Here is a 17,059-nt window from a genome sequence, read left to right on the forward strand (position 1 = left end):
TATAGGGAATGATAGAATTTAACATATATTTTTCTCTTCATTTTCAACATGTACTCATCAATGTGTACTCTGTAAAGATTCTGTCTACAACTCAAAAAGCCTTTCTAAATGAAATTTAGCAAAAAACAACGGTCTGTCTAAACAGAAATGATCTGATCTAGGACAGTCATTTGGATAATGAATGGCAGTGTATTTGTACTCATCTATGTCTACAGAGACGATTTAGGGAAGGGGTAGTGAAAAGGCAATCCTGATAATATTATTTGGAAACTATCTCTCCCCTGAATGTTTCACCATCTAAAAGACTAATTAGATTGCATGATTGCATGACTATCCAGAGTTTTGCATCTCGGCAATAAAATCCCCAGAGAGTCATTTATCATGTCAATGGATAAGTGGTACTTTTTGGGGTATTCAGTTGGATAGACAAAAAACAGACAAACACAGTTTGGAAGTTTGTAGATATGTAGACATGACCTGTGAATTAGTGATCTGCAAGATTCCACACTGATTGTTCTTTAAATGGCAACATGAGAGACATTTCTGTGCATAAATACTAGATGGCTGTTTTAAAGTTTGAGATACTTTTGGTTTCAACCAGCCCTCAAACTCTTCTGGATGCTTCCAAATGCAGTATCACAAAAAAATGTCAGTAAAAAAAGCATGGAGTGAGTCCACACAGGTATAAGGTAGTGGATTTTGCACTTTTGATTTTTTTTGGATGGTTTGGTTCTATTAGCCCAAAGAAATCTCTGTTGCGGGCAGGCCAACATGTCACTGCTAGAGTTGTAGTGATGTTCAACAGTCTTCTTGGCTGAAGTCTGAAAAATATACCTTTGGAAAATCATAATTTTTCTAAATGGAATGATTTTTTCAGTGAGGACTTTGGTCTTGAGTCTGCAAAAATCAATGTTTTTGATTGACTTTAAAAATACAAACAGTTCAGTCTTTTGGGAAAAGCCCTTAATTTTCAAAAACATGTCAGGCTGGACTCTACAGACAGACTTTTATGCTTAGTATCATGAGTACTTATCTTGCATAATTTCAAAATACCCCAGATCAGCTGCAGGATAAGGCCAGGAGCATTTTCATCTTGAGTTTTCAATGTCTGCAGGAGTGAGATATGTCTATTTTGGATAGTGCCAGGAGAAATGCAAATGAATTAACCATGCATTAACCATGCAGAGCATCGTGGTCTTTTGCATTCAAGCCCTGCTGGAATTCTCAAAGCAAGCATTCTTTTCTCCAGCTAACCTATATAACTTAACTGGTAGCTGTTGGTGGTCTATCAATTATACGTGTGGAAATTTTGCCCTCCAGCATTCCCACTTGAGAAAGTTTCCTGAGTATACAGGGATAAAGGACTGCTAAGGACTTAGTAAGTAGGGCCTTTTCTTACAGAATGGGAAACTTAGTTGTCTTTTGGGTATAATGCATTTAATTTTGAAAAGTTTACCATTTTATTTTTTTAAGCAAGTGATGGATCCTGGGTCTCTCCCGCTGCAGGCTGTAATCCACATCACTCACCTTTCTACCATCTTACTTTCTCTATTTCTCCTAATGAATTTTTTTGGCAGGACAGGAGCTAGAAAATACTTCTGCATCTAGCTGTCTTTGGGAGGACAGACTGTGTGAGACGTGAGGAAAGACTCATTCCCCTTTGGATTATGAAAACAGTGCTTATAATGACTCTATGTTGTGACTCTTCGGTGGACAGAAGTCTGTTCCCCTATGCATGCTAAATGTAATGTAACTGCGTAGATTAAAGATTTTTAATAGTCCCTTCCCTTTGATATTTCCTGTTTCTCCTGAGTGCACTGACTTTCCTAGGTTGTTTCTGTCATATGCCATTCCTAGGTCTTCCCAGGACTTGTTAAGAAATTTGCTAACTAAGCTGGATGCCAGGAATTCTATTAAGTGGTAGATTGTCCTGTCCCTTCTCCTCTCCTTTCCCTCCCCCTCTCCCCCACCAAAAAAAGAAATGTTTTTATATTCAAAAATTTATTATATAGCACATTACTGGAATAGGGAAAGACTGAAATTGGTCCTTATGCCCATTCTTAATTATGTGGGTTGACTTTGGTAATGCAAAATGATTGAAAAGTACTGTTACCAAGAACTTGGCAATAGAGAATCCTGAGGGCAGGGGAACATCTTAAACCCTTTCTTCTTTAGAATATAAAAGCTTTTCTGGTATTCAGTTGGGATTCCCCCTTTTTTTTTCTTGGTTTGTCTTTAACTTGTCTTAAAGTACAGATCACAAGAGAGGGGCTAGGACGTGGAGTAAAAAACATGGGTCAGAGTGATGGGGAAAAGATCTTCCATTTTTTTGAAGATGCATTCAAAAGAACTTATTTTTAGTCTGTAAGGTCTGATGCGTATCACCTAATTTCAGGTGCCTAGGTAATGGGCAAAAAGGGAGTCACCCTGAATTTTTCCAATTGGACATAGAAAGTGGTGGTCAACTCCAAATTGCTCACCTCACGTCAGGTTTTCTTGGTCCTTCATCACTAATTGTAAGGCAGAACAAATTAGCTTCCACTTTGGAAACAGGTATTTAATGAGGTTAAAACTCTGGCCTTAAAGATCATATTTCCTATGAGGTTTTAATGCTAGAAAATGGAAAGAAAGAAGATGGGGATTTTCAGATGTTTAACTTCCATTGGTTTTAATGGGACTATAAGAATGTTTTGACATCTAATGAGATTCCTGAGTACCTTTAGAAAGCATGAAACCTGAATTTCACTGAAAAGAAATAAATACATTAAAAGATATGTCATGCAAGAAAATCAAAATTTGATATCTTAGACAGTTCAGTAGCTTTCAAAATATTAAACTTTTGCCTACTCATTTCTTAGTAATTGGATCTTCAGTTTGTTTAGGATGGTCTGGATGCATCATAGGATTTTATGAAGGAAAGGATTTTTTATAAAAATAAACAAATTCACTCAAGATTTGCTGGTAGTGGGAAAAGTTTAAAATGTAACTTAATTTTTACCCACCTGCTTATATCCTTTTTTCAGACACAAGACATTAGGACTGGATTTTGGTTTAATAAAGTATGCCTGCTGTGACTTTGCTGCTATTTCTAAATGGTTTGTCTCACCCCTCCTGATATGAAGCTCCACAGTTCCATTTTATTGGGCAAGCAAGGCAATCCTTCATTGGCTCAGAGTTCTGCTGACTTCAAGAGGGTGTAGTGCCAAGGTTTAAAGTCTTCCATGTAGAATTTTGCATGAAAAATTTAGCAGGATTGAACCTGAACTTGGCTGTATTTGTATTTCTTGCAGCTGAAATAGCCTATCCTGTGATAACAGCATCAGTAATCTTGTAGTAGGGTATTACAGAAAGTGAACAGCACTATGTTTATGATAAACAGGAAATTGTGTACTATTAGAGTTATTAATTAGCACAGAAGAACATGTACATGGAAAACTTATGAACTAAAATGGAGAGCATGTTCTGATATAGTGCATTTTTGCTGGTTATGTTACTAACACTTGTATTATTATGCAAACAAGCAAATATTTCTCAATATCCTGTATTTATGACTTAGCATTATTAGATAATTCCAGAAGGAATAGCTAGCATCTCTTTTCTTATACACTTGTGTAAAGATAGAAATCACTAGAGTTAGAACTTTTTTAAAGTATCATGAATATAATAAATATAATAAATAATGAAATCTATAAATAAAAATAAATAAAAATAATATCATAATATTTTAAAAGGGACATGAATATATATTGTTTTTCTCCTTTGTCATTTTAACAGCAATTTGCAGTGATTTCAATATCTGCTTCAGCAGAATATTTCAACAATAACACAAATCTGTGGCAAAAGTTAGTACTTGAAAAAGTTCTTGTACCTTATAAAGGTGCTACTTATGAATGCAATAAGTGACATAAATATGCCAATGAATCTGACTTGTCTGTATAGGTGACATACCCACTTGTAAAATACATCAGAAATAAAGCCCAGGTGCTTTGTGAAGATGAGGTAAGTTCTTTAGTGAGGTCTTTGATAAAACTTTATTTTTTTAATTATAAGAGGTGAAAATTAGATAAATGATAGCTTTTGCAATGAATGAAATAATTTAATTCCAAATACAATAACCGTAAATTTTGCATACCTAATAAATGTCTTATTTCTATATTCAGGCATGATCATTAAATTTTTAACAAGCTTACTACTGAATTCATTAATTCCAGAAATATCGTTACTGATGTGTCCCTTGGCTAAAGCAGGCATCCATCTACACCTTAAAAATATTTTTGTTAATTTACAAAAAACAGTAACTTTATCTATTTCTCCCTATTACTGTGATAAAATGTTGATAAATTTAAGTAGCCTGTGTTTGCTAAGCATTTTTTGGTTTTGTTTTTTTCAATATAAAAGAAAAAATCTCAATTGAATGTGCAATGGAAGCAAGTGTTTTTCCAGTTCAGCAGTTTCTGCTGAATTGTAAACAATCAGGTTGTTTCAAAAGGAGAGTAGCATGGTCCATAACTCTGACAGCTAGTAGTAGTTTAGTTTACTGCTTCTACCACCTGCCTTCTGACTTAATATTGGAAGCAAGAAGCATGCAATTAAGTATGAGGAAATGAAAATAAATGACACTGTTCATTGCACAATACAAAGTGCCTGGCAGAAAGAATGCAGCTTGCCTGGACCTGATAACCCCAGGGGAAAACATGTCTCGTGCCTGGGAAAGCACCAGCAAATCAGACCCTGACCCTGGCTTTATCCACTATCAAATGCATTGGTTTCCTTCTTAACAATTTGAAACTTTTTTTTTAATTATAACTGAGTTCTGAAAAGCAGAGAAATATAAAATGGAACATGTACTGAGTGTGTGGTAGAAGATACAGGATACCAAAAATGCAGGAGTATTTTCTTTATCATTTCTTGAGGAAAGTTATTTGCATTACATCCTTAATTGGGCTAATTTGAACTGGTTATTAAATTCTAAGGCTTCTAGAGGTGAAGAGGGTTTTGAAAGAAAAATTCCATCTAGGCAGCAATATTGAATTCAATGCAATTATTATAACTTACTATTATAACTCAAACCCTCCCCTCATTCCAGAGTCTGATTAAAACCCCTTTCATTTTAAAATGCCTGTTTTGTGAATGCTATACCCTTTTACCTATATATGGCTCATACAGTGGTTAGAACATAAAAGCAATAATTGTTTTTAAATAATTTTTCCTAAATTATCTAAGCATCTTTACAGAGGTAAGTAAATGCTATCCTGACATTACAGAATAGGAAGAAACTGCACCGCAGAGGAATCTGATGGCTTGCTCAGAACACATAACACATCAAAGAGTAGTTCAAAGTGAGACAAGCAGTTCTGCAACAAAATAAAGATTTTGACATAAATCAAGTTATTTTGCTACAGAAGTCAAATTTGTCTTATTTTAGATGAATGTAGGTGCATTACAGATTAATTAAAACATTAGAGATTACTGTAAATCATTAATTCAGCACTACCGTCTGATTTAGTTGGCCAGGTATAAATAGTGGTGAAACTTTCATAATGAAAGCAGAAGCAAGTAGAGATTTTCATGTGTTCATGATCTGGTACAAAACTAGAACTCAGATGAGATATGCCAAAATTTGTAAACTTTTCAGTGAAGCTAAATAGCCAGAGAATATTATAGGACAGATAATTTCAGTTAGAAATGCTGCCAAGACTTGGTGGTTTTTAATGATTTCATCCTGAAGAAAAGAGCATCTTGGTAGCTTGATAGGTATTGTTTTGAGTATAATTTTTTTCACCTCATAACCCAAAGTAAAACTCAAGGGTGCAAACTCAGCAGGAATTGAAACCTATTAGGGAGTCACAGACCCTTCATTCCAAAACCACCAACTTTCACATTTCTGGCTGTATGCAAGTACAACATACTTCTTTTTTTTTTAATATACTTCTTTCTTTTTCTTTAATATTGTATGCACACTCTATAGAAGGATTTTTCATATTTCGACCAGATTTTAGGTAAGTTCCTCACATTCTGTGAAAGGTAATATTCTTTACTGCACTTCTTCACAGGGCTTTTTAGACCTCAGTAGAAAAAAAAAAAAAAAAAGTATTTGGATGTCAGTCATTGAGTCTCTGCTAGTTAAAAATCATGTCTTTCAGAGATGCTTTCTATCCACAGTCCTGCACAACATGAAATATGGTTGACAGCTATATAACCACACTGCAGATTGCAAAGCAATTCACATTCACACTTCTAAGTGCCTCTCCTTTCAAGACTTATGGATGTATGCCAAATTACTTGCATTGTGGTATATGGCCTTCTATATGTACTTTATAGAATAGGTCTCTGGTTTCCATTAAAATCAATGAAGTAGAGACCAAAAGAGGTTTTCTGAAGTGTTTACTAGATGTCAGACAAGGTTAATAATAAAATACTTCATGTATAATATGCATCTTCAATATATTTCAGTGTTTATCTTTAAGAAGATATTTTCTGAATTTAGGATGGAAATTTCCCAGCTAAATTTAAATGCTGAGTAGTGTTAAGTTCAACTGTCATTGTTTGCTCCCCATTAGTGTCTCTGTAAAAAATGAATATATGATTTCATACCCTATTTAGGAAGTGCTTCCAAATGTAATGGACCAGTAGCCATTTAAGGAGCCTAAGGTCTTGTGTTAACAAAACTATCATGGTTATCTCAAATGAAATGGGAAAGACACAAGATACCCTCCAATGCCATTTCTTCTAGACAAATTAGTGACTATGCTATGTCATAAAGCCTTATTCTTTGTCACTATTTCATTACAGCAGTTCTTTGTCAGACAAGTTAAAGAGTATGTTCAGCAGTGGTTGTATAATAATATAATGAACTTATTAATAATTATTAAATATTAGTATGATTATTTTCAGGCATATTACTACGGTAACTGAGGCAAAATGGTGGGTTTTAAAAATAAATACCTGTGACACACATTATAGTGACAAACCAAATTTTGGGGGAGAGGAGAAAAGAGAGAGATGCTCTGAAGATACCCGAGTGAAATACGGACTCAAATGAATTTAGTCAGTGTGATGAAAAATTGGCTTAAAGTGGGAGGAAGGGTGTAAAATTGAGTGTATGATGGTGGGGACTACATTTCACCTTTCTATTTATTTATTTTTTTTTATTTTTCCAATTATATTATTAAAGTTTCCCTTAGGACTACAGTGCCTAGAAGAAAGAAGCAATATAGTTTTAAAATTGTCTTGAGATTTAGAGGGAAAAAAAGAAATACATGGAAGTCATTATCACCAGCTTTTGTCAGTAATCCTAAATCCATGAGTTTTTTGTTCTTGTTAGAAGGATGTGTTTTACCACAGTGGGGTAGGTATAAGTTGAGTTAGTGACCTGTTTTTCCATATAACATTGTATTTTTGTAGCCCAGAGTTCCACAGAGTTGTGTTCTCGAAAGGATAAATGAATTATATGCAGTGTTTTTCACTTGAACTGTACCACATGTGAAAATTGTTGGTCTGTACCTCAAAGATGTTCTGTAAAATCATCTACTGTGGTTAGGAAACATCAGTATGTCCATTTATCAAAATAACTTGAAAGAAAATATAGTGAAAAGGGACCTAAATGTACTGGAGCAGTTGCACTAGATAATTCTCCATAAGTAAATTTGAAAGTGAAGCAAACTGATGCCATTTAGAAAAATACTGGCCTAGTTAGTAAAACAGAAAGTTTGCTGGCTAATTTCAAAATGTAGAAAATAAATTTCTGAATATTAAATTTAGTTTTTAAGAAGTCCTGTACAGGAACACATTTCCCGTTGTCTCTGAAAATAACCCATGGAGGACAGAAGTAGATTCCAGCAAACAGCGTGAGTACAGTATGATCTTTTATTTGCTATGCTCATGTATGCTTGGCAGTTGCTTTTGGTAGCCCTAACCTCCATGAGCCTCATCTAATCTCTTGCAACATTTGTGTCATAGCAAGAAAGTTTGTCCACTGAAGTGGTGGAGTGGAAAAAGAGAATCTCACAAGTGAGAAGTATTTATGCTTCCTTCACCAAGCTGTAAAGAGTCAACCACGGTTACATAAGCCTTTCCTGCAGGGTTTCAGCAGCTCTAAACATCGTCAACTAAGGTGACAAAAATCAACAAAAGTACCCAAAAAGAGGCTGTAAGCAGCATGAAAACAAATGAAGGCAGAGAAATTAAACTTTCAAAAAAATCTTGCAGCCATCCTTTATGTTAAAATAACTAAAAATTAGAAAAATAAAAAATTAAAGGTGTTCTTAGTGCTTTGCCCAGGCCTTCTTTTGCATTTCAACCAGATGCTGGAGATGAGGAAAATGTGAACAAATAGTTGCATGAAGTGGTTTAGAATGAACATTAATGCAAGATGCATTTTTGAGTCTATAGGAAATTTCTTTGTAATGGCAGTGAATGGAGAAAAATGAATTTCAGCTCAGAACTATTGATGCTAAAGTTGGATTCTGTGCAGATTGCTGGAGAAAACCCTTTCTAGAAAATAGAGGAAAATTATGGCACAACAGTGACTGCCACCTGCTGCAGTTCTGAGTTAAATGTGGGTGCCAGGATATTATTTCCCAGCTGTTATTAGCTCCTTGGTGGTTTCTGTAAATGTGCTCCAAGAGAACTGGTCTGGAGACAGCTAACCAGATTTTCAGCTGCTGACAAAAAAAGACATTATGAGTGTGAGGAAAACATCAAATTCTCGCTTTAAGTCCCTGGTGTCCTGTGCAAGGACCTCCTGCCAAAATATTTTCAACTAGCTCTTTAATTTGTCTATTTTTGTCCTTTACTGTTAGCCCGAAAGACCACAGCAAGTCCAGAACTATGGTGTAATAAAATCCAGTGTTTCTGAAAAAAATATTTAAAGAAAGCTTATATACTTATCCAACAGAAACATTGGAGACAGCTTTTTACATTTTTGGTTTAGCTTGAAAGCAGAGACCAAAATCATAGCCGCTGATCCAGAGGTGCAAAATGTAGCAAAGCTAGCATTCAAATGTGGCTGGTAGAAGCTGAGGATGATCATATTTCTTCACTGTGCACATGTAAGTGTGGTCAAGTATGATGTCAAGTCTACCTCAGAACATATCTTGCTATTTTGGCCTCAGAATTGTGTGGAAAATAATCTGCTATTGGCAAATGCATGTAGAACAGTGTTGAAAAAATAATGGGAAGTGGTGATTTTTTACAGTTGAAAAGAAAAATCTCTTCAGAAGAGAAAAAATGTGATATATTAGCATAATAGTGTCATCAAAGATCAAGTGTTATAGTATTTTATATTTTTACACTGCTGTTCCATAAACATAAAACAATAGCAGGTTAATATATCAAATGTATACATAAAGTCTTCCCACTGTGCATAACTGTTCCATATATTACTGTTATATCTTCTGAGATTAAGTAAACACAGAATGTAATGTACTGTACATAAATATAGCACTACTGAATCATAATAAAAACTTAAAAATACCTTTTTACCATGAGAACTGTGCCAGAATCTCTCAGTGAAAATACTGGTTAGCTGAAATGAGAAGGCTTTTTTCTTTTACCAGAAATATACCAATTTCAGCAAAATTTCAGTTTCAAGAAGGATTTTCTTGTTAAGCCTGGATAGAACCTATGATAGGCAACCAGACAATGGATGTCTGTGAACCAAGAGGGAACAAAGGTCAGTTTATTCTTCTGTCTTTTTTTACATAAAAGGCTCAAACCTGGATTTTCCACTTAGGTGAATGCCCTCCCTCTTGCTGGTAGTTTCAGTTTCTCCCACCAAATGTGCTCCTATCATTTTAAATATGTAAGTGACCATTTGAAAGGTGGAGCCTCAGACCTGTTCTAGCATAGCAACCGGGGAACTAAGCGGGAGGAAGTGATGCTCATGTTCTCAGAAAACTTTTGCATATTTCCGAAAACAGAGTTCTGACAATTTTGAAAGTAACAAGGATTTAAAAGTAAAAAAAAAAAAAAAAAAAAAAAGGAAATTTGAAAGATATTAATCAGTTCTTGAAATAGTAGCTTTTCAATAGGTAAACACTGCAACAGTAAGCAACCTCCTTATTTACTGTAAATGAAGTAGCAATGCATACCAGAATTCACATGTCAGAGGGAGAAATGTTGCTTGTGTTTGTAATCTGTGGAGACAGTGACAACTTCTTGTTATGGCTAAGAAGAGTATGAATTCAATTCTTTCTATAGACTTCTGGAAAAGCACACCCCGCTATGCCAGCTCTGGCAGGTCCGCCCATGCAGCAGGCAGCTGAATGTCAGAGCCAATTGCTAATCCACCAAAGTGACAATGAAGAGTTCAGGGCTGCATGGGCTGAAGACAACATAAAAGAGAAAAACATGAAGCCACTATATTCACTTCTGTGGTCTTGTGTGAGTTCACCATATTACCTTCTTACCCTGCATTCATTTCATTATCAAGCAATCACCTGAAGCATAATTTCTTCGCTTGTTCTCTTGATAGAACATTTTACTTTCTTTAGAATGTTTGACTCTATTTGCAGAGGCAGGCTAAATAAACATTTTATTTGTGCTATGAAATGAGTGAAGTGAGCTCCTGCAAGGAGGCTGCTTTGTTGAGTCAAATTTATACTCTCATTTTGAGTGTTGAGCTTATACCATTCTTCACTTCACAGGAAAAGATACACTTTACGCTAATGCACAGTAATCTCTGTACAATCCCAACTCACTTTCTCTGCTTTCAGCCACGCCCTAGTGGGAAATTTCTCTGAGAAATTAACATGGGAATTGTCTCTTAGCTGCATTTTCAAATATATTTATCGGTTAAATTTTTTTTTGTAGCATTATGACAAAGAGATTTTACTAATTAACACTAATAGATCTGTGATAACAGATAAAAGACAGACACCGGAAACTTCTACATGTGGACCATTTACTTTTCTGGCACATTTTGAACATGAAATAAGTTAAATTACTGTTGTTTTCAAAACACATTATAAATTGGAAAAGTGATGAGTGAAAAAAATAAGGCATTCACCAAGTATTAACTATTAAGACTGAAGTCAGTTATAGATGGTCTCACACTGTTTTTATTTTCTGTGATCAGTATAATAGAGTGGTTGTATATAATAGATAATGCCAGCTATTTCAGTATGGGTGTCTTGCAAAAGCTAAATAAATAAAAAGTGACTTAGCTTTTATTTACCTTGCAGCAGGTGAGAAAATAAGGTGACAGTGAAATAAATTATTTTTTCCTGCCAGCTAAGCATGTCGTCAATCCTTCTTACTAAAGTAATGAAGCAAGGAAACAATATTTTGTTTTCTTTTCACTGGGTGGTGGAGTTTTACATCAAAAAGGAAGATAACACTTCAAATTTGAGAATAGCTGTGGCGTGGTATTACCGTCTGCCTCTTAAGTCATGATCTGCTTTCTGTTTTAAAATAATCTGAAATGGCCCTAGACTATCCTGTCATGACTATTGCCTCATAGGAATTGCTTGCATAGCATGTAAAGAACACATATGGACAATTTATTTGGGTCTCAGTGTCACTCTGCTGTGGAAATATTATTTACGTACTGCACAGGATTTCTTAAAGGAAATGCTTGTGTCTTCTGTCCATAATCAGATGCTCAGAATTTCTTGTAAAAGTGGGACTGTCGAGAGCTAGTGCAAAAGAAAAAAAAAAAAATCCTTATTTATTTCCTTGTAATTCATTCTTTCACTTGAGAGTCCAGGCTTCAGTTTAAATTTCAGGGATGCCATTCAGAGTAAAGTATTCGTAGAATTTTAAAAATGGCCTTTTATAAAGGCAGCAGTGGAAATGGTGATCTGTTATTTACTTTCCCTGGCAAAATTGCAGGGTGGCTTTTCTCCATGGGCCCTTTGATATTAGACTATTAAATCCACTTTCACTACCAGTCCAGGACTTCTGAAAACTTCTAGACTACGTACATATGACAGCTTTGAGAAGCAGTGGGAGGAAAGTGAAAGACGGTGTAAAACTGAATTCTGTGGCAACTGGGCAAATTGCCAGTAAATTCAATGAAGCTTTTCATTAAATTTAGTGTGTTTTACATTAAAGCTGAATTTGGCCCACTGTCTACAGCTATTAAAGTTATACAGCTTTACAAAGTTACATGAAATTTTACGTACTTGAAAAAATTCAGTATAATGTTGAATCTATTTTAAACCCACTTGAAAAATACTTTTAAATTATCCTGTTAGGGATTCATATGGTGTGTGGCTTCTCTCTTTATTTTCTGTCTGAATGGATCAGATGAAGCACATGGTGATTGGTTCCCAGAGTTTTCTGTATACACTTGGCAGCATCAAATGAAAATATGTATACATTTGTTTATAAGAAAATTCTTCTGTTGTTGTGAGATTTTTTTTATAACTGTCGTAGAGTGATAGATAATTAAGATTTTTCTCTTTCCCGCTTTAATTTTGTCTTGGGTTGATGTTATAATAATGACCAGCTTCTTTCATCAGTAAATGTTCAGGAGTTAAAGATTTTAGGACCTCTATAAAGAAAATACATAATTTAATGTCTTAAAGGATGTGGAAAAATGACATTCTTTCCTGCCCATCCTAAGGAGGTATGAATAGAGAATTTCAAAGAAGACAGATCAAATAAAACAACGAGACCCGCTTGCAGGATTGCATCCCTATTTAGGATGCATGTTTCTAGTTTTGCAACTCCTGGATAAGCAATAGAAGATGTTGCAGACAGGGAGTGTTATTAGTGGTTGGTTTTTTATGGTAGGTCTTTGGGAATAGTCTGGACAGGAAATCACATGGTAATGTGTAAGGGGATACAGGGAAGAGATCAAAGCTAAAATTTCCCCTTTGCATGCAAATAGCAGCAAGTTTGGCAGTATATATTTTGCTTGGTTGAGAAAGTTATGTTCATTAGCTCCTAATTTGGGACCAAGAGGGTACTACAGGTCCCTTGGTACAGAAGAGAAAGTTATATTCACTGATATTAGATCATTGCTGTATCCTGTAGATTCATTCAGGGATGCCAGTTTTTAGCATTGCCAAGTTAATTTCTATTAACAGCACATCTGTAAGATGAAGAACATTAGCAGGATTTGGCTCATAACCAGACAGGTACTGAGTTATCCCAAAATACAAGAAGAGTTGGCAGTTACTTAGGGTGGAAGTCAGCACACAATGCTCAAAACACTGCTCAGGGGGAGTTCAGCTGGTTTACTTTGAAAGGACCCCCCCACCTCCTACCTCACTGGGGTTTTTTTTGTGTGTAACAAGGTGGTTAGTCCTGCATGAGGCAGCTGTTTTTCCAGCAGCATTCACAATCTACAACCCCAACAGCAAAAGCAACAATGTTTTGTGTAAGTCTGCTCCCTTTCCCTGTCATAAGTTCTTTCTCTCCATGTTTTGGTCAAACTCCAATTATTTTCTTTTTAAAATAAAATTTTAAAATATATCCAGTTACTTAATTTTCTCTTGAAATTAATTTCCATTCTGTTCATTTCAAGCACACCTTTTTATTGCTGGCCTTGCTGACAATAAAGTGACTTTTGTCCTATATTGGTTATGCTGCATCAAAGCCCTTCTCAGGCTTAAAACTTCCCTCTAGCAATTACTCACTATTTTAATTTATCCCTGATTATTTAACTAATAATTCAATGACTTCAAAAACTTAAGAAGAGACAGGCAAGAATGTACAATTCTTGATGGTTTTTATTTTTTTGTTCCTCTGTCACCACAGAGGGTGTCCCTTAATTATGTATTTAAATTATTGATGTTTCTTGATTGTAGAGAAGACTATCATCTGAGTGCCTTTTGTTTGAATTTCTATCATTTTACTCTGCCAAAACTATATAGAAAAATATGGCACTTATTGTAGTTTACTGTATGTTGTCAGTAAACTCGCCGAAACAAATGAAGTAGGACTGCATCTTTCAGTGACACAAAATGCATTTGAAAGAAGAAAAAGAAATTACACAATGACAGGAGGAACTGTGAGCCAATAGGAATATAAAATGTATTCACCTTCTTGTTATCTCCCAGCATTCAGATGATCATAACAGTTTAGAAAGCATACTGCCCACACCACAGGATCTTGCTCCTCTTTAATTTTCTCTAATTTGTGTAGTGAATAACCAAATACTCATAATGCAATTAGAAGATAATCAGGCTTGTAATTATGTTAATTGCTGGAGACTTACATCAATCCTCCAGCAAAGTGATAGGATTTCAGGGGAACTATTAACATGGGAAGAGAGAGGAAGCACACATGAGAGAGAAAGAGATTGGGGGAGTGGGTAAATTGATGAACAGCTTAGGCTTGTATCATTGAACAACAATGAGAATACAATGGTGAAACAAATGAAAAGGGCCTCAAGGGGAGAAGCTCAGAAAATGAGGTTTTAGGTACCAGCAACTCAACCTCTTTTGTCTGTTTTCTTCCCATAAATAATCATGTTGTGCATCTGTATTTATTGTAATAAGCCCAATTCAGAGAAATCGGATCCATAGCTGAACAGAGAACAAAGGGGAACTGTTCAGCTATGCAGCAGTTTGCCATGTCTCCCACACCACTGAAAGAGCCACTGTATTACCTTCTGTCCTCGACTCCTGGGGGTATTCTTTTCTCATGGTGATGTCCGATATTACATTTAAAGCCATAATACTGCAACTGCAATGGGCTGTCTCAGAAATGTCATGGATCAGTCATAATCTCTGAAGAACATACAATACAGAGTGGACTGACAGAATTTATGAAGTAATCCACAGTGGAAATGTTTTTTGGTGTTTTTATTTACCTTTTTGTCAGTACCTCATCGGGGTTGTAATGATTGTTTAAGCCTTTTGAAAGTGAGTTTTGTCAGATGTAGTCTGATACAAACTGTAGATGATGACTGTACTCTATTAGGGTGGCTATTTCTGAGTTTCCTGTGTTAACACTACCTGTCACAAATTGACTAGCTGGCTTAAAACAAAAATAGTTTTTTAAAAAGACTATAGTTATTATTACTAAGTTACTTTTTTGTAGTTTAAAAGTTAGTTTTGACAAGGGAAATGAAACTAATAAAGATCAAGAAAGTAAGACTACCCTTAGACTGTGTGATTTTTTTTGCCTACAGCTGTCATGATAAAGATAATGAGTAAATTCTGTTTTCTCTTTTGATCTGTATGTTTATGCATGCAATTAAACTAAAGGGCATATTGCAACATTTGATTTACTCTAGGAATATACCTAGATGTAAAAATACATTAGCTTTTGCAACTCCATGGAAAAACACATTTTTTCATGTGTATTTTAGTGGGCATTACACTATTATTTATGAATTATGAATAATGATCTAAAGAGCTGAGAGGTTAGTAGAAAATATTTAAACATATTGAAGTGCCTTGTTTTGAAATATTTCCTATAAATGACTTGTTTTGCAAATTTGATTCAGGTTCAACTATCAAGTGTCATCAGTCATTCCTACCATATTATGTCTTTAAATTCCAATTAAGGCTGATTTCTCAGTTCTAAAAAGCCTAGGAAATGTCAAAAGAAACTCCCTCAAGAGCTTCATCTACTAGAGAGTTCTCACTCATTGTTTCTTCAAACAGATGAGTGCTGCATACCTTGACTCCAGCCATGACAACACAATTCCCATGAAGCAGCCCTTGAAAATCACTCTGGAGCTCACACAGCAGGAGACTGAAGAGCATAAACCCAATGCAAGCCCAAGCTTCCTTACACATAATTCCTTAGCTCTGTGGGGCTGCATGCCCGTCTTTGGCCCACCCTGGTGTACCCTTGTTACAGGAGTGTGGCAAAAATGGGGGTTCTGAATTGATCCAGGTCTGTTCTGGGCCTCTGCAAGTGTCTGAAGGAACTGTGTCTATCTGGAAAAAAGATTGAGCTTGTAATATGCATAGAGGACATCTTCAAATCTAAACCATTTGAAAAACCAAAAAAGGAAGTAGCACCTACTTCTTTCCATGCCGTACTGATGTAGCTGTACTCAACACCCAATGCAGTGAGGAGTGGATGTGCTATTCAGCAGTCCTCCTCATCAAGGACTTAGCAATACTCAGTTTTCTTTATACACACTGACACATTTAGGCCTCCATGGAGCTGTAACATTTCATTTTACCTCAGTGACGCTTCCAATGTTCTGAAAGTGGAGTTTCAAATGCAAGTTTTCACCCAGAAACTGATTACCCAAAAGATTTAAGTACAACAGAACAAAACATAATACCATATCTTTGCATTTGCTTCTTTTTACCTCTTACATGAAAGGTATTTACTGACACGTCTCTCCCTTCTTGGTAAGTTTGGTGTGCACCTAATAATAATCTCCAGATAAGTGCAGTTGTGAAGGTATCACAACCTTATTGTTGCTAAATGTTTTATAGATATTGTAATGAGTAATAAAGTAAAATTTATTTTAATTAAATGCTTCCATAGATGTCCATAGAGTTTTAAGTAATTTTCACACCAAGCTTAAGTATGATCTAATTTTACTGTCTTTTGTTGAGCTATGCTCTGGATTCCCAGCTGGTCTTAGGAGAAGAAGGAATAGAAAGGACGATGCAGGAAGAGAAATTGTTAAGCAAGGAAAATACAAGTTTAAAAAGTGTATTCCAAGTTGAAATTTGAAAAAAGGGAAGTTTTGTTTAGTTATGACTTACTTTCATGCTTCTTTTGGACTCTTCCTTGGATTGTACCTGTCATCCACAAGCTCTTTAAAACTGGGCTTATCTGTGCATGGAATTTGGGGTTGCTTATGCAGGTGGGATAAGGGATTGACTTATAAATCCCATTGGTGGTATCAAGTGAAAAGGTCCCTTCAGGGCCTCTTGGCACTTTCTGTTGGTAGCACAAAAACTGTATTTCATGACATTGTCCAGGATATGGAGCCCAAGCAACAGGGAAGGCATTATTGTCCACAACCTCCCTGTGCTTGTTCAATACCCTATTTCTTTTCACCACAAAATGTCTGTTCTCCTTCCTGTCAAATCTCAGGATTTTTCTACAGGTCAGATTCAGGATTTCAGAGATTCTTGCTGACTCCCTACCACTGTTTCTATAGCCATCTTTTCTCAGTTGTTTATTCACA

General features: G+C 35.5%; 2 long non-coding RNA genes across 4 annotated transcripts in view; both read left to right on the top strand.

Moving 5' to 3' along the window:
• LOC107200721 overlaps positions 1 to 17,059 on the top strand; it is a 61,128-nt gene that overhangs the window by 16,195 nt on the left and 27,874 nt on the right. The gene's annotated exons all lie outside the window — the stretch shown is intronic.
• LOC117243951 lies at positions 3,771 to 14,885 on the top strand. The gene is made up of 2 exons (XR_004496120.1): positions 3,771 to 9,673; positions 10,201 to 14,885. It is a non-coding gene; the product is annotated as an uncharacterized LOC117243951 (long non-coding RNA).

Source organism: Parus major, chromosome 2, assembly GCF_001522545.3.
Source record: "Parus major isolate Abel chromosome 2, Parus_major1.1, whole genome shotgun sequence".
NCBI lineage: Eukaryota > Metazoa > Chordata > Aves > Passeriformes > Paridae > Parus > Parus major.